At 45.7% G+C, this 18,604-nt stretch overlaps 1 protein-coding gene across 2 annotated transcripts in view; it reads right to left on the bottom strand.

Annotated features, from left to right (window-relative positions):
• LOC140727656 (uncharacterized) overlaps nucleotides 1-18,604 on the bottom strand; it is a 124,516-nt gene that overhangs the window by 39,786 nt on the left and 66,126 nt on the right. The window contains exon 4 of one of the 2 annotated variants that reach the window (XR_012098892.1): nucleotides 17,280-17,742. The exons of the other annotated variant lie outside the window; for it this stretch is intronic. The gene's annotated coding sequence lies outside the window, so the exon portion shown is untranslated. Of the gene's footprint in view, nucleotides 1-17,279; nucleotides 17,743-18,604 lie in introns of those variants that run through there. 2 annotated transcript variants of the gene reach the window in all.

Genomic DNA, 18,604 nt, shown 5'->3' with positions numbered 1-18,604 from the left:
AAACCACATGAGCCTTCAGCTCCCTCTGTCCCCGCACATTATCTGGAGCTAGGCTATTTTATCTATATTATCTCTCCTTCTCCCTTCTGGGTGAAATGTACCTCTTCATGCTTTTCTGTATTAAATTTCACCTGCCACTTATCTGCCAGTCTATCCCTAACATTCTGTGACATATTACTTTCCTCCTTACCCTCCAGTTTTGCAGGATCTCTCAATTTTGAAATTTTATACTGCACACCTATATTTCCATCAATAATGTACATCAGAGAAAGCAGTGAACCTCACAATAACCCCCAGGGAACACCATTATCTCCCATCCCTCAGTCTGAAAAATAATAATTTACCACAAATTTCTGTTTTCTGCCCAGGAGCAAATTTCTTTTCTACCCTGCCACCAACCCTTGTTGTTCTGTGGTCATCAGTTTTTATACCCAGCTTTTTGAATGAAACGTTGTCAAACACCTTCTGAAAATTCATCTATTACATTCTCTGAATCAGTCTTCTCTATTACTTCGGTTAAAAAAAAGTTTAATTTTATTTCAGCATGATTTCCCTTTAATAAACTGTCTCTTGTTTATTAATTCATACTTCTGCAAATATCTGTTCCCAACCCCACCCTGTCCCACCCTTATCATTGTTAAATTAGCTTAGTTACATTAGGTTATTAAGAAGGACCAAAAAAAAGACCTGAAATTCCACTACTGCCCACAATCACGGTGCAAAACGTTTGATATTTAGCAAGGAGTGAATCAGATGTATGAGAAATATTTAATGCCTCTGGGCCTGTACTCACTGGAGTTTAGAAGAATGGTTGGGGAATCTCATTAAAACCTATTGATTATTGAAAGGCCTAGATTGAGTGGACATGGAGGATATTTCCTATAGTGGGAAGTACAGGACAAGAGGGCACAACCTCAGAAAGCAAGGACATCTCTTTAGAATGAAGATGAATGAATTTCTTTAGCTAGCGGGTGGCAAATTTGTGAAATTCATTGGCACAGACATCTGTGGAAGCCAAGTCATTGGGTATATTTAAAGTGGAGGTTGATAGTTTCTTCATTAGTAAGGACATCAAATGTTACCAGGAGAAGGCAGGAGAACAGGGCTGAGAGAGACAATAAATCAGCCATGATGGAATGGCAGAGCTAACTCGATGAGCCAAATGGCCAAATCCTGTTCCTATGTCTTGTGGCTTATAGATTGAAGAAAATGTAATTGAACAGGATAATAAGTTAATAACCCTCAACTCTGAAACTCACCCAATATGAGTTAACACCTTCAAGAGAAAGGGGGAGCACAGATTTGAGAGGAGATTTGAAGGATATGTACAAGATAATGATGAATGTAGATGGGTAAATACTGGGAAGATATTCCCATTAGTGGAGGGTTCAAGGACACTATTTTTTCAACTGGGTAAATGCTGGATATGAGGGAATACATTTTGATGCAGAAAATAATAATGATTTGGAGCTTGATGTCTGTAGCAGTGGTGAGAAACAGAAATTCCCATTAATTGTGTGTTCTTGTTGGACACTTGTACTAGCACCTATGGATTTTAAAGGTGAGTGAGATTGGCATCTGAGGGGATTAAATTCAGCAGCCTATAGGAAAGAGGAAAGGAATAAAACAAGAAAAATTGCCCTACCAGGAGCTGGTGTAGATTTGACAGTCTCAATGGTCTGTAGTGCCATCACAATTACATGACCGTATAAAATCAGTTTAATGCAAACACTATCGGCTATCTGCTTCCTTATATTGTCACTCACTTTTTGCCGTCATCTGTCGCATAAAGATGAGTGATTGGTAAGCACTAACATTACGACAATTGCTATGGCAACTGAGTCACAATGTGCTCATCAAAACCCTTGGTGGTAAGCCTACCTGGCAGCTGCCAAAGTCAGCTGACCTCCTCAGATCCTTCCTGGACAGTGATTGGATGCTGTCAGTAGGCAAGCCATTTCTGGATTACTACAAATCATGATGGCTGGGGAATTAAACACTAGAGAGGGAGTGACTAACAACATCTGTGACCAGAAGCTGGGGAAGAAAATGAACCTGCTTGTTAGTAGCTTATTAATAATGAGTACAACCTTTTCTGATGGGTGAGTGAATAATAGCTCTGTGTAATACAGGAAGTTCTGGAAACACTCATCACATCTGGCATCACCTGTAGATGGAAAACTGGTTAACGTTTCTGGTCAGAAATATTAACTCTTTCCCTTTCCACAGACGCTGTCTGACCAGCACGTTTCCAGCATCTCCTGTTTTTGATGGGCCTGGGTAACTGGCTCTTCTTTCATTCAGTAGCTATTTAAATGATTAGCTGATACAACCAGAATTGCTTTCGTCTGTTCATAACTACATGTAGTATGGGCAACACACACAAAATTCTGGAGGAACTCAGCAGGCCAGGCAGCATCTATGGAAAAGGACTGCCGAAGGGTTTTAGCTCAAAATATTGACTGTTTACTCTTTTCCATAGACGCTGCCTGGCCTGCTGAGTTCCTCCAGCATTTTGTGTGTGTAACTTGGATTTCCAGCATCTGCAGATTTTCTCTTGTTTGTGTACATATAGTATGGGTTTGATAAATATATATCAGGAATGATTATGCCCTGACACATTTCATGTTGGCATATTCCTTGTTTCGGTATTTTAGAACGGTGGTCCCCAACCACTGGGCCGCGGACCGGTACCGGGCCACAAAACATTTGCTACCGGGCTGTGAGGAAATTATATGAATTGGCAATATGAAATGATATGAGTCAGCTGCACCTTTCCTCATTGCCTGTCATGCCCGCTGTTGAACTTGAACGCATGTGAGGTTATCAGTTGCCTAAACGCAGTGATACCCTCACACCAGGGATCACTGGTTGGCCTCGGGTAACTGGCCGCCTCGTGCGGCTGGCGAGAAGTGCCGTTGCTAATGGCCTGGAGCGCAGACAGATGGGCGCTGCCTCTAAACTTGTTTAGCACACCGAATGTTCGTGGGGAACCCAGTGCTAAAATATTCGTAGATGACCTAATTCGGACTCAGGGTTCCATAAGTAGCCGAGCAGCTACCTCGCTGCAGTCTACTGAAATTCATCCCTTCACCCAAACTTTTGTGGTCGATAGATCCTATCGACCTACAAGGGGAGCGGGCATGTACCCTGTCGCACTCCTCGTTTGGTCGGTCGCTCTCTCCGGACAGTGACTGCCGTGGCCCTGGTACGGGGACCTCCAGCCCTTACCTTGTCCTCTCACCCCACCCACGACCAGTCACACCTGGCCAAGGCATCTGGCGGCGGGCGGGCGGGAAGCTGGAGTTCGGGCCTGGAGACTGTCTAATGAGGCAATGAAGCCCTCAAAACTGTGTCGGTACCTTGAGTCCAAACACCCTGCACTTAAAGACAAACCCGCTGAGTTTTTTGAGTGGAAAAAAACGTGAGCAAACGGGACAGAAGCAAGTGCTAAGATCCACGTAAACTAAATTGTGGAATAGACTAGACATAAGGAACCTCCTTCAAGTATCCCCTTCTCACAATTCCTCCGTCTCCGCCGCATCTGCTCTCAGGATGAGGCTTTTCATTCCAGGACGAAGGAGCTGTCTTCCTTTTTTAAACAAAAGGGCTTCCCTTTGTCCACCATCAACTCTGCTCTCAAATGCATCTCTCCCATTTCCCGCACATCTACCCTCACCCCATCCACCCGCCACCCCACTTGGGATAGGGTTCCCCTTGTCCTTACCTACCACCCCACCATCCTCCAGGTCCAACGTATAATTCTCCGTAACTTCCACCACCTCCAACGGGATCCCACTACCAAACACATTTTTCCCTCCCCCCATCTTTCTGCTTTTTGCAGGGATCGCTCCCTACGCGGCTCCCTTGTCCACTCGCCCCCCCATCCCTTCCCACCGATCTCCCTCCTGGCACTTAACCTTGTAAACGGAACAAGTGCTACACCTGCCCTTACACTTCCTCCCTCACCACCATTCAGGGCCCCAGACAGTCCTTCCAGGTGAGGCGACACTTCACCTGTGAGTTGGCTGGTGTGGTATACTGCGTCCGGTGCTCCCAGTGTGGCCTTTTATATATTGGTGAGACCCGACACAGACTGGGAGACCGTTTCGCTGAACACCTACGCTCGGTCCGCCAGAAAAAGCAGGATCTCCCAGTGGCCACACATTTTAATTCCATGTCCCATTCCCATTCTGATATGTCTATCCATGGCCTCCTCTATTGTCAAAATGAATCCAAACTCAGGTTGGAGGAACAACACCTTATATACCAGTTGGGTAGCCTCCAACCTGATGGCATGAATATTGACTTCTCTAACTTCTGTTAATGCCCCTCCTCCCCTTCTTACCCCATCCCTGACATATTCAGTTGTTTGCCTGTTCTCCATCTCCCTCTGGTGTTCCCCCCCTCCTTTCTTTCTCCTGAGGCCTCCCGTCCCATGATCCTTTCCCTTCTCCAGCTCTGTATCACTTTCGCCAATCACCTTTCCAGCTCTTAGCTTCACCCCACCCCCTCCGGTCTTCTCCTATCATTTCGCATTTCCCCCTCCCCCCATTACTTTCAAATCTCTTAGTATCTTTCCTTTCAGTTAGTCCTGACGAAGGGTCTCGGCCCGAAACGTCGACAGCGCTTCTCCCTATAGATGCTGCCTGGCCTGCTGTGTTCCACCAGCATTTTGTGTGTGTTGTTCCTTCAAGTATCGCTGTATTCCGGTTGTGTTTAACAACCCCCCCTTCCCCCCCCCATCAGCCGGTCCGCAATAATATTGTCAATATTAAACCGGTCTGCGGTGCAAAAAAAGGTTGGCGACCCCTGTCTTAGAACCCCAACCTAACCTTTTCTGGTACACTAACATTGCCGTCTCTACCTGCTCACACACAAAACCAGAATGTTTCATTACTTTTGCTGCTTACAACCTTATGCATGTACTCCCTTTCGCTACTTTTTTCCCCCTCAGGTAGTGTCTTTGAATTAAAGATAACCTTTTTTTCCTTCTGCTACCTTCATGTTTCATCTTTTCCTTGTGCCTTTTTGTTATTCTCCAGCCTTTGCCACCCTAGTTCAGCTGGATCTAATCACCTTTCCATTCAAACTTTACCAGTTGAATTACCCTGGGGTGCTGCTAGAGGCACATACGTTAGGGGTGTTCAAAGAACTCTTAGGAAAGCACATGGAAGATAGGAAAGTAGAGAGCTATGTAGGTGGCAGGGTGGAGTCACGTCTCTACTGAAGGGGGTGTAAGGCACTCCTTTCCTCCATTAGCCTCAGGTCACCCTGGGAAAGGTGTAGCATCTCCTTAGCCCCCCTCCCCCCACCCCAATCAGGGGCATGTGAAGCCATGGGAGCAGGTGGTGGATGGTTTCATAAACAACTGGTGGATATCACAAGCCCTGGTTATGTAACCACTGATGTCAGGCAGACAACCTTGAAAGAGCATTGATAATGGCTGGGGTCACCCATCTCGTAAATTCACTTGCCCAGAAGAAGGCAATGGCAGACCACCTCTGCGGAAGAATTTGCCAAGAACAATCATGGTCCTGGAAAGACCATGAATGTGCATGTCATACGACACAGCGCGTAATGGATGAATCATATGGTAGAGAAGGGTTAGACTGATCTAAGAACAGGCTAAAAGGTCAGCACAACATTGTGGGCTGAAGTGCCTGTGCTGTGTTACCGTCACAGAGTAAGTGTGGTGCCGGCAAACAAGGCCACAAACAAAGTTCATTCTGAGGCCATTGCTGTGCTGTAATGTTCGATGTTCTATCCCTTACATCCTCCCCCTCTCTACCCGTTCTCCCCCTCTCTCAGCTGCTTATCTCTAACAGTTCTGTCGGAAGGTCATCAACCTGACGTGTTACCTTGGTTTCTTTTTCCACAGATGCTGCCTGACCTGCTGTCCCACCATTGAGCACGTCTACAAGGAATGGTGCCACAGGAAAGCAGCATCTATCCTCAAGTATCCCCACCATACAGGCCATGCTCTCTCCTCGCCATAGTACATGCTGACATATATGCACTCCGATAATACACTTAATTTGGTCTTTGAATATACACAGCATTTTCTGTTGTTTTACAGAAATGATTAGATTGAGATTTTGTTGTCATTATTTACAGCCTTTACACTGGTACTTTAGAATTTGAGAATCATTTCCAGGAACAAAAAGCACGAAGGAAATCATGCTCAAAGTGATTGTTATACAGACGTGTTACTGACAATGTGCAGGAAACGGAGTGCTGGGAACTGGGGGCAGGCCCCTCCCCTCTCGAGCTTGCGAAGAGCCTGAATGGCATTCATACAAGGACAGCCCTCATAGGCAACTTCTAAACAAGCTGTTGCTGAATGGTGTTAATAATTTCCAGGAACGAAGGAAATCATGCTCAAAGTGATCATTATACAGACGTGTTACTGAATGGCATTACAATCAAAATAGCACTGACAACAGGCAAAGGCATTTTAACACCAAACTGAAACATCATCTTGCCTCTCATATGTGAGAAAATGTGGCAGAGGATAACCAGCAATATTAAATGAGGTGACCAAGCCAATTCCCATTTTTCTGACGTTTTGTGTATTACTATCAAAGGATGCTTGCTAGTTGTACCTCAGCCAGCAAGTATTCGTTGATAGAAATACCAAGCATGGTTATGTTTGATGCCAAAACTTCAGAAGGAAAGAGATCATCAAACTTCAAATAAGGGAGAATATTGATTTTGAGGGGAAACTTGTGCATAAGATCAAAACAAACAGTTTCAATGAACATAAACCATAAATAGAAAGAAGGAGGTTAAGGTTGGTATAGGACTGCTAGAAAACAATTAGTAACAGAAAACAAAGAAGTAACAGACATGTTAAGTCAATTTTTGACATCAAGTTTCACTTTGTAGACCACATATTGCAAATATGCTTATGATAGCAAATGAGCTAATTTCATATGACTGCGAGGAACTTACAAAAATCCCAATCTCAAGTGATAAAGTATGAGAAATTCATAGAGGTGCGTGCGCTGCTGAGGACCCATGACTCCGCCTTCAGAGCAGGCGACAAGGCAGCCCTAACAACAGCGAGGGCCAAACTGTCCTGGGCCATCACAGAGGCAAAGCGTGCACATGGCCAGCGGATCCACAGCCACTTCCAGGACAGCGGCGACACGCGGCGCATGTGGAAGGGCATTCAGGACATCACCAACTACAGGACAACATCACCTGACTGTGCGGGTGATGCCTCCCTCCCAGATGCGCTGAATAACTTCTACGCTCATTTTGAGGTGGAAAATGCTGTGGTGGCGAGGAAGTCCACCCCTCCTCCAAATGACCAGGTGCTGTGTCTCACCATGGTCGATGTGAGAAGAAGCCTGTGCAGGGTCAACCCACGGAAGGCTGCCGGACCAGAAAATATTCCTGGCAGAGTGCTTAGAGGACGTGCAGACCAGCTAGCATATGTTCTTACTGACATCTTCAACATCTCCCTGAGCAACGCCACCGTTCCAACATGCTTCAAGGCCGCCACCATCGTTCCCGTGCCAAAGAAGTCTTCAGTGTCCTGCCTAAATGACTACCGTCCCGTTGCACTCACATCCATCATCATGAAGTGTTTCGAGAGGCTCGTCATGAAGCATATCAAGACCCTGCTGCCCCCCTCACTGGACCCCTTGCAGTTCGTGTACCAACCCGACCGTTCAACAGACAACGCCATTGACATCACCCTCCACCTGGCCCTAACCCACCTGGACAAAAAAGACACATACGTTTGGATGCTGTTCATAGACTTCAGTTCAGCATTCAACACAATCATTCCTCAGAAACTGATTGGAAAGCTGAGCCTACTGGGCCTGAACACCTCCCTCTGCAACTGGATCCTAGACTTCCTGACTGGGAGATCTCAGTCAGTCCGGATCGGGAGCAGCATCTCCAACACCATCACACTGAGCACGGGGGCCCCCCAGGGTTGCGTGCTCAGTCCACTGCTGTTCACTCTGCTGACCCATGACTGTGCTGCAACACACAGCTTGAACCATATCATCAAGTTCGCCGATGACATCACCGTGGTGGGTCTCATCAGCAAGAACGATGAGTCAGCTTACAGAGAGGAGGTGCAGCGGCTAACAGACTGGTGCAGAGCCAACCACCTGTCTCTGAATGTGAACAAAACAAAAGAGATGGTTGTTGACTTTAGGAGAGCACGGAGCGACCACTCCCCACTGAACATTGACGGGTCCACAGTAGAGATCATTAAGAACACCAAATTTCTTGGTGTTCACCTGACAGAGAATCTCACCTGGTCCCTCAACACCAGCTCCATAGCAAAGAAAGCCCAGCAGCGTCTCTACTTTCTGCGAAGGCTGAGTAAAGTCCATCTCCCACCCCACATCCTCATCATATTCTACAGGGGTTGTATTGAGAACATTCTGAGCAGCTGCATCACTGCCTGGTTCGGAAATTGCACCATCTCGGATCGCAAGGCCCTGCAGCAGATAGTGAGGTCAGCTGAGAAGATCATCGGGGTCTCTCTTCCTGCCATTTCAGACATTTACACTACACGCTGCACCCACAAAGCAAGCAGCATTATGAAGGACCCCACACACCCCTCATACAAACTCTTCTCCCTCCTGCCGTCTGGGCTCTCACGACCAGACTATGTAACAGTTTCTTCCCCCAAGCCATCAGGCTCCTCAATACCCAGAGTCTGAACTGGCACCAACTTATTGCCCTCTACTGTGTCTTGTTTATTATTTATTGTAATGCCTGCACTGTTTTGTGCACTTTATGCAGTCCTGGGTAGGTCTGTAGTCTAGTGTAGTTTTATTTCTATGTTGTTTTCATGTAGTTCAGTGTAGTTTTTGTACTGTTTCATGTAACACCATGGTCCTGAAAAACACTGTCTCGTTTTTACTGTGTACTGTACCAGCAGTTACGGTCGAAATGATAATAAAAAGTGACATGACTTGACTTGACTTGACAGACAATGGATACTAAACTTGATCTTAGCCCAAAGGCCGAGAAGCCATCGTATAATGACTGTTTACTATAACCTGGAAACAGGGACAAGTACCCAAGACTGGATAAAGGGAGTCACTGTTAGGATCCCCATGAAAGAAATACTAAGTGATTGCAACAACTGGCATAGCATCACAAATGTGGGCGCTTGAGGAGTGAGCAAGCTGACCTCAGAAAGAACAGAGTCTGTGTCGACCAGATCTTCACACTGTGTAACATCACAGAGCAGTGCACAGAGTGGCCGAGACAACTGTATGTAGATTGTATGGACATTGAAAAGGCTTTCAATGGCATTGACAGGGACAGCCTCTGGCAAATTCTCAGGTCATACGGGATCCATTCCAAGTTTGTCCAGCTCATCCAGAGTTTCCACTCTAATTTCACCTGCACAGTTGGGGACTGCAACTTGAGCTTTGACGTTAAGACAGGACTCAGGCAAAATTGGTGATATTGTTTAACCTGGTGATTGACTGGGTTCTGAGGAAAACAACAAAAGATAAGCAGAGAGGCATTAGGTGGACTGTGTTTTCTGCTCTGGAAGACCTTGACTTTGCGGATGACCTTGCATTACTGCCACATGCAAGAGAACACTCAGCGCCTGTGTGCCTTTAGTGGACAGGTTGAACTCAGGGCCAGCCAGAGAAATCCATGACCCTCAACGTAGAGTCTCCTCCTCCTGTCAAGGCATATGGTGTCGACTTGCCCAGCACCAGCAGATTCACCTACCCGGGCCGCATCATTTGGCATCATGGTGGAACCGAAGGCGACATCCAGTGCAGACTCAGAAAGCGTAGAAATGTCTTCAGAACAATGAGCAACATTTGGGGATCACCAAGCGCAGCACCCACACCAAAGCAGAGCTGTGTTCTGTCCACATTCTTTCACGGGTATGCATGCTCACACATGACAGAGAGCTACCTTGCCAAGTTGCCGCCATTTTACAGTACAAGCCTATCTCTTGACCAAGAAAAATCTCCAACCATGCCCTTCTCCTTCAGTGTCATCAAGAGGATATGGCAACAAGTGTCATGAGGAAGCGTTGGAGGTGGATGGGGCATGTGATAAGTGAGGCCAGCTCCATCATCGAAACAGCACTTCACTGGACCTCTGAAGGGTGGAGGAAACACGAGAGACCAAAGACAACTTGGTGCTGTACCACAGAGGCAGAAATGAGAAACCTGAACTACACCAGAGAAGATGGCCAAGGATAGACAGAGATGGAGGACCTTCATTGCTGCCATAAATGCCAGAGTTGTAATGGGTAATCAGTAAAAAACGACAAACTAGCCTGCGCCCAAGGCTTTTAACAGAATTGCTGCAAAGACAGTGGACTCATCGTCTGAAACTGTTGAATTCCACAGGGGTATCAGAAGATTGGCCTCAGTTGGTTACTAATTACATTAATGACCTGAGGGAGGTAATGAAAAGTAACACTTGCAAGTTTGCTGATGATATCAAAATAAATGGAAGGCATATTGTGATGAGGACATTGTGATTGTGCACTAGTTTAGGGCTAGATTGAGTAATTGGGTGAAAACTTGGCAAACGCAGTTTTACGTAGTGAGGTCATGCACTTCTAATTTCTCATGTTCTTGAGTTCACTGTTTCACTGAAGAATTCATCCATATTGCAAAGTATTTTAATAATCACATATATTTCCGAAATGAAACTTTAAGTTAATCCCATTTCCCATTACACTCTCCATCCTCCCTAATGTGATCATTAGAATCAGAATCAGTTTAACATCACTGACATATGTTGTGAATTCTGTTGTTATGCAGCAGCCATATATTGCAGTAGATAATAATCATTACTGTAAATTACAGTAAGAAATATATGCATATATTAAAATGTTAAATTAAATAAATAGTGCAAAAAGAGAAAAAAAGTAGTGAGGACATGTTCATGTGTTCAATGTCCATTTAGAAATGTGATGACAAAGAGGAAGAAGCTATCCCTGAATAAATAGAAATGTACACAGTTCTCTCTGTCTGTGGTCTTGTGAAATGTTTGTGCATTTTTATCATAACTACCCTGCTCTGCTCTTCAAGTCTATGCCTAAACAGTCTAGAGTGAGAGTGGATTCCAAGGTTTCATGAGGGCTTAAGGTCTTGATAGAATGCAGTTTTGGGTAAAACTGGTACCTGGGTAAATTGGCTTACTATTGTCACATGTACTGACGTACAGTGAAAGAATTTGTTTTGCATGCAATCCATACAGATAATTTCATCCTATATTCAGGTAGTACATAGAAGGACAATAGCAAAATACAGAAAATGGTTAATATGAGGGGGCATCATTTAAGATGTTTGGAGGAAAGTATAGGGGAGATGTCAGAGGTGTCTTTTGCACAGAGAGTGGTGGGTGTGTGGAACGTCCTGCCGGGCTAACAGTAGAAGCAGATACGTAAGGGGCATTTAAGAAACTCTTAGATGGGCACATGGATGATAGAAAAATGGAGAGCTATGTAGGAGGGGAGGGTTCTTCTGGCCAAGGTGGCACTAGCGAACAATTCCTCGGGCGACATCTTTCAGATAGCCAATCTCTTCAAATTGTTTCCCTTTTTCTACAACTCCTGCTCATTCTTTCTGTCTTGATTATGTCTCAGAGACAGTTGGAGCCTGTGATGCACAGTTTGGAGTTTGATTGAGTGATCTGGTGCTCTGCTGTGTCTGGAGAGGACCACAAGCACAGGCTGCCTTGTGCAGAAGACCAGACACAGGGTGTGGGGCAATGATCAACTCCATTTTGAGGTGTCGAGGAAGATTGAGGCATCAAGATGCATGTGGAGGAGGTCAGCAGTCGCTCTCCACTGAGGCCGTGGGTTGACAACAGTTGGTTGCCGAGTAGGTGGCGTTTGGAAGGCCACAGGTCAGTGGCAGAGTGGTGCAGCAGCCATTTTTCACAAGTGGACTGACTTTGACCAGCTGCTCTCCTCAGTTCTGGCGGGAGGATGTTTTCGAAGCTCTGAGATGTGTGTGATTATTGGACTGTAGTTCATATTGCTTTCCTTCACTTTTCTCTGTTGTTTTCTTTCTTGCTGCTGATTGGTGGGTTGGGGTTCTGGGTAAGCGATGTGTTGGTTTTTGTGCAAGGAGGGAGTTGGGGATTTGGGGTCTGATGTTTTTGTTATTTTTCTGCCTGGGCGATCTGTTGGTTTTTATGTGTAGGAAAGGGGGTTGGGGTTTGGTGCTTATACCTCTGTTATTTTTTTGTGGGGGAAGGGGTTTTTGACATTCTGGCTGCCATTTTCTGTGTGGGTGGTCTGTTGGTTTTCGTGCAAGGAAGGGGGTTGGGAGTTTGAGGTTTGGTGTTCTAGCTGCCATCTTTTGTGTGGGCGACCTGTTAGTTTCTTTATGCAAGGGAGAGGGCGGGGGAGTTTGAGGTTTGGGAGTTTTGTTTCATTTTCCTTTTCGTGTGGGGAGGGGGAGTTGAGGTCTTTTCTTTCAGCAGTTTTTCTGTATTTCCTGGCTATCTGGAGAAGGCGAATGTCAGTGTTGGTATTGTACATGCATACTTTGACAATAAGAGGAACCTGTGAACATCAGTGAGAGAAAATAAAGTGCTATGTAGGAGTGAAGCATTAGACTGATCTTAGAGTAGGTTAACAGGTCAGCACAACACCTTACGCTGAAGATTTGTTCTACGCTATAGTGATATGTGTTCATAACGTGTTACAGTTACAGTACAGAGAAAGGGCACTGTGATGCAAGGCAAGAAGCAAAGTACACTGTGAGGTTAAAAGTCCATCTTATCGTACCGGGGTCTTATAACAGCAGAATAGAAACTCCCCATAAGCTTGGTTGTATGTACTTTCTGGCTTTTGTATCTTCTGCAGAATGGGACGGGGAAAAGAGGGAACCTCTAGTTAGCTGATTTACCAAGGCAGTGAGAGGTGTAAATGGAGTCTTTGCAGGGAAGACTGGTTTCCGTGATGTGCTACGCTCTGCCTGTGCACTTTCTTGTGGCCACTGGCAGAGCAGTTGCCATACCAAGCCAAGATAACAAGAAATGTTCTCCAGGGCTAATCATTCCTTGCAGGTCAGAACATGCAGCAAAGCTGAGGAAATCTGATGAACAAACTTGAAGGCAGATCCCATAAGATGGCAGCACACTTGGTCACAGCAGCCTCTCCAGGGCGAGCAAATAGTGCACGTGTGAGTCTTAAATGTTTTTATTTTATTTGAGGATCCTGTTGGACAAGGCATGGACTAGATGGGCTGAAGGGCCTGTTCCTTGGCTGTCTATAGACACGATGTCTCTATGGCATATAAAATACCACAGATCTGGTTCATCGGCTCATTGGTGAGAGGGTGGGGGATCTGCTTGGCCTCGGTTGCTGAGCAGAACAGGCCCTCGTGCTGTGGTGTTGCGTGTTACAGCCAGCCAGGGAAAGAAATGTCAGAGACAGTGTGGGAAAGAACAGAGGAACAGTGGGTGCAGTGGAATCTAGTGTCTGCCCACTAAAAAACAAACTAGATTGACTGCAGTTGGCCCAGCATGAGACAAGCTGCTTTGCCTTCCTCTGCTGAACCAGTGTGAGATGAGGAACTGCTGCATACTTGTTCTTGCAGAGACGTGGCTCCAGGACAACATCCCATGCACCGTCAATGTTTCAGGCATGCCACTCAGGAACTTGTGCTAATATTACCTGTGACTGTATCTGCTTTTGCAACTACATGTGCTGTGGGCTTGATTTACTGTATGAGCTGTCTTGCTCCTTGGACCCAGAGGACTACATTTAGCTGTATAAATGTGAATGGTTTGAATGACAGTTAAACTTGAACTTGAACTCAAACCTGATTTGTGGTGAGCATCAGTGGGTGCCTTATCCAGCTAATTGCACAATTAGCTTCAGACACGACTCAATTCACTCAATTCCTGTTGCACACTCACCAATAATCAATCAGACTCCTGTGTGGTATTCATGCACTCCACGTTATCCTAATGGCAATGCAATCTTGGACCCATATTTCATTACCTTCATACACTTCCATTATCACCACCACATCACCCAAAGAAATTGCTATGACATGTTCCACTGGGATTGGAAGACAGCAAATGTCACGCCACTTTTTAAAAAAGGATGTAGGCAAAAGATGGGCAACTATAGGCCAGTTAGCTTAACATCTGTAGTCGGGAAAATGCTTGAAGCTGTCACTAAGGAAGAAATAGCGAAACATTTAGAAAGGAGTGGTTCCATTAGACAGACACAGCATGGATTCAGAAAGGGCAGGTCCTGTTCGACAAACTTACTGAAGTTCTTTGAGTACATAATGAGTGCAGTGGATAGAGGGGAACAGGTGGATGTGATATACTTGGATTTCCAGAAGGTGTTCGATAAGGTGCCGCACAAGAGACTTAAATAAGATACGGATGCATGGAGTCGGAGGAAGTGTATTGGCATGGATAGTGGATTGGTTAACCAATAGAAAGCAGAGTGTTGGTATAAATGGATGTTTCTCTGGTTGGCAGTCAGTGGTGAGTGGGGTGCTGCAGGGGTCGGTGCTGGGCCTGCAGCTGTTTACCATTTACATTGATGATTTGGAAGAGGGGATTGAGTGTAACGTAGCAAAATTTGCTGATGACACTAAACTGAGTGGAAAAGCAAATTGTGGGCAGTCTGCAGAGGGAATGTGGAATGTCTGCAGAGGGATATAGATAGGTTAAGTGAGTGGGCCAAGGTCTGGCAGATGGAATACAATGTCGGTAAATGCGAGATCATCCACTTTGGAAGGAATAATAGAAGAGCAGATTATTATTTAAATGGTGAAAGATTGCAGCATGTTGTTGTGCAGAGGGACTTAGGAGGGCTTGTTCATGAATCGCAAAAAGTTGGCTTGCAGATACAACAGGTTATTAAGAAGGCAAATGGAATGTTGGCCTTCATTGCTAGAGGGATTGAATTCAAGAGCAGGGAGGTCATGCTGCAATTATACAGGGTACTGGTGAGGCCGCACCTGGAGTACTGTGTGCAGCTCTGCTCTCCATACTTGAGGAAGGATATACTGGCTTTGGAGGCAGCGCAGAGGAGGTTCACCAGGTTGATTCCAGGAATGAAGGGTTTAACCTATGAGGAGAGATTGAGTCGCCTGGGACTATACCTTCTGGAATTCAGAAGAATGAGAGGGAATCTTATAAAAACATACAAAATTTTGAAAGGGATATACAAGATAGAAGTAGGAAAGTTGTTTCCATTGAATGGCGGGGCAGGCTTGATGGGCCGAATGGCCTATTCCTGCTCCAATTTCTTGTGTTCTTATGTTATAACCATATAACAATCACAGCACAGAAACAGGCCATTCCGGCCCTCCTAGTCCGTGCCGAACTCTTAATCTCACCTAGTCCCACCTACCCGCACTCAGCCCATAACCCTCCACTCCTTTCCTGTCCATATACCTATCCAATTTTACCTTAAATGACACAACTGAACTGGCCTCTACTACTTCTACAGGAAGCTCATTCCACACAGCTATCACTCTCTGAGTAAAGAAATACCCCCTCGTGTTTCCCTTAAACTTTTGCCCCCTAAGTCTCAAATCATGTCCTCTCGTTTGAATCTCCCCTACTCTGAATGGAAACAGCCTATTCACGTCAACTCTATCTATCCCTCTCAAAATTTTAAATACCTCGATCAAATCCCCCCTCAACCTTCTACGCTCCAATGAATAGAGACCTAACTTGTTCAACCTTTCTCTGTAACTTAAGTGCTGAAACCCAGGTAACATCCTAGTAAATCGTCTCTGCACTCTCTCTAATATTCTTATATTATAAGAATGTTGTTCTCTGTCTTGGATGAAGAGAACACAGGCATGCCTTTGGCATGTCTGTATTTAGATAAACTTTTGAAAATCCATTCCTGTTGAGCTTGTGGCAAGTGATTTGGCTGAAAACAGCATCCACAAGTCAGATGCTCCCCCATGCTACAGTTCACTCTCAGCAGACACTTTCTGCTGGATTAAAGTTTCAATGTGTTAATTTGAATCTCTTAATCTCCCACTTCTCAAAACATAACGCTTCTATTTCATATCCCAGGAACCTGACTGCTATCTTTTACAAATTGACTGATACGCATAGTTACCATGACTATACCTCTTCCCATCCTGTCAGTTATAAAAATGCTAATCACTTCCTTCAATTCCCCTGCCTCTGGCACATCTGTTCCCATGATGAAACTTTCTATTCCAGCACATCCGAGGTGCCCTTTTTTTAAAAACCGAAAATGGGGTTTTCCGTCCACCACTATCAATGCTACTCTCACCTGCATCTTCTCCACTTCCTGCATGTTTGCCCTCACCACAAACCCCACTCCTCACCCCCACTGACATTACAGGGATAGGGTTCACCTTGTCCTCATCTATCACCCCATGGGCCTCAACATCCAGCACATCATTCTCCGCCACTTCCACCATCTCCAGCAGGATCCTACAACTAAGTACATGTTTTCCTCCCTCCCTCTCCACTTTCCAAAGAGATCGCTTCCTATGTAACACCCGTGTCCACTCATCCCTCCCCACAGATCTTCCTGCCATTTATCCCTGCAAGTTGACACCTGCTCCTGCACCTCCTCCTTCACCACCATTCAGGGTCTCAAACAGTTCTTCCAAGTCAAGCAGCACTCCACCTGTGAGGCTGTCGAAGTTAGCTACTGTATCAACTCCCGGTGAGGCCTCTTTTACATTGGTGACTCCTGACATTGACTGGAAGGTTGTTTCATCGAGCACCTTTGCTCCATCTGCACCAGAAGGAGAGTTTTCCTGATGGTCACTTCCCATTTCTTCACCAACATGCCTGTGCACGGCCTCTTCTACTGCTACAATGAGGCCAAATGCAAGTTGGAGGAGCAACACCTCATATTCTGCCAGGGTAGTCGCTAACCTGATGGCATGATCATCGATCTCTCTATCTTCTAGCAACCACTCCCTACTCTTCTATTCCCCATCCACCTTTTTTGTTTCTCACCATTCTGTTAGCTCTCCTACTCCTTCCCTTTTCCTCACCCCACCCTCATGAGCTGCCCATCACCTCCCTCTGATTACCTTCCTCCTTCCTTGGCCCAGTGTCCTCTCCTATCAGCCCTTTACCTCTTCCACCTATCACATCCCATTTTCTCACATCATCACCCCTCCCCCACCCACTCACCATCCTTCTCACCTGGTCTCACCTCTTACTTACCATGTTATACTCCTGCCCCTCCCTGCTTTTCTTATTTGGCCTCTGTCCATCCACCCCCACCTTATTTTCCACTCCTTATGAAGGATCGCGACCCAAAATGTTGACTGTTTATTTCAAAGTACATTTATTATCAGTATATGCAGCATACAAGCATGAGATATACAGGGGGCAGAGGTAAGTAGAGTGCCAGAGGGCTACTCTCAGCCCATCAGCGGACCAGTTTAAATTCTTCTTCTTCTAATACCTCCTTTTTTTCCCCTTTTCAAGGTAGCTGGGGTGCTGCCAGAGCCTGTGATCTATAGCCGCACTCGTACTGCGGTTCTTCACAACAACATGCTCCCATTCCTGGAGCTCGCCAATCAGCCACATTTTCCAAATCGCCAGGTGTGGCTTGGAAGATGATTCCTTCAGGCTGTGGCCTTGCGGGGCCCTGTGGACCCGATTTCTCGCCGGGGTCGCAGACTGAAGCTTCACGGAGATCCAGAACATGCAGGCAGCAGTAGTCTTGAAGAAGGGTCTCAGCTCGAAACGCCAGCTGTTTACACTTTTCCATCAATGCTGCCCGGCCTGCTGAGTTAGACCATAAGATCATAAGACACAGGAGCAGAATTAGGCCATTCAGCCCATCGAGTCTGCCCCACCATTCCATCATGGCTGATCCTGGATCCCACTCAACCCCATACACCTGCCTTCTTGCCATATTCTTTGATGCCCCGACCGATCAGGAAATGATCAACTTCCACCTTAAATATATGCACAGACTTGGCCTCCACAACTGTCTGTGGCAGAGCATTCCACAGATTTACGACTCTCTGGTAAAATAATTCCTCCTTACCTCTGTTCTAAAAAGTCACCCCTCAACCTTGAGACTGTGTCCTCTAGTTCTAGACATGCCCACCGTGGGAAACTTTCTCTCCACATCCACCTTATCTAGATCTTTCAATGTTCGGTAGGTTTCAGTGAGATCCCCTTGCATTCTTCTAAATTCCAGTGAGTACAGGCCCAAAGCTGCCAAATGCTCCTCATATGTTAACCCTTTCATTCCCGGAATCATCCTTGTGAGCCTCCTCTGGACTCCCTCTAATATCAACATATCCTTTCTGAGATATTGGATTCCTCCAGCATCTTGTGTGTGTTGCTTTGATTTCCAGCATCTGCAGATTTTCTCCTGTTATAACATGGACTCTTGACCTCACAATCTAACTTGTGACCCCGCACCTTAATGCGTACCTGCATTTGACCTTCTCCGTAGCTGCTGCACACTGTTCAGTGCTCTGTTACTGCTTTACTTTATACTACCTCAATGCTCCATCGTAATGAATTGACCTAAATGGACAGCGTGCAAGACATGTTTTTCACTGTAATTTAGTACATGTGACAATAGTAAACTAACTTACAACTTTACTAATAGTCCTTCATGATACTCTGTCAC

This window comes from Hemitrygon akajei, chromosome 5 (genome assembly GCF_048418815.1).
Source record: "Hemitrygon akajei chromosome 5, sHemAka1.3, whole genome shotgun sequence".
NCBI classification, from domain to species: domain Eukaryota; kingdom Metazoa; phylum Chordata; class Chondrichthyes; order Myliobatiformes; family Dasyatidae; genus Hemitrygon; species Hemitrygon akajei.
This window is presented reverse-complemented; position numbering and strand designations above follow the sequence as displayed.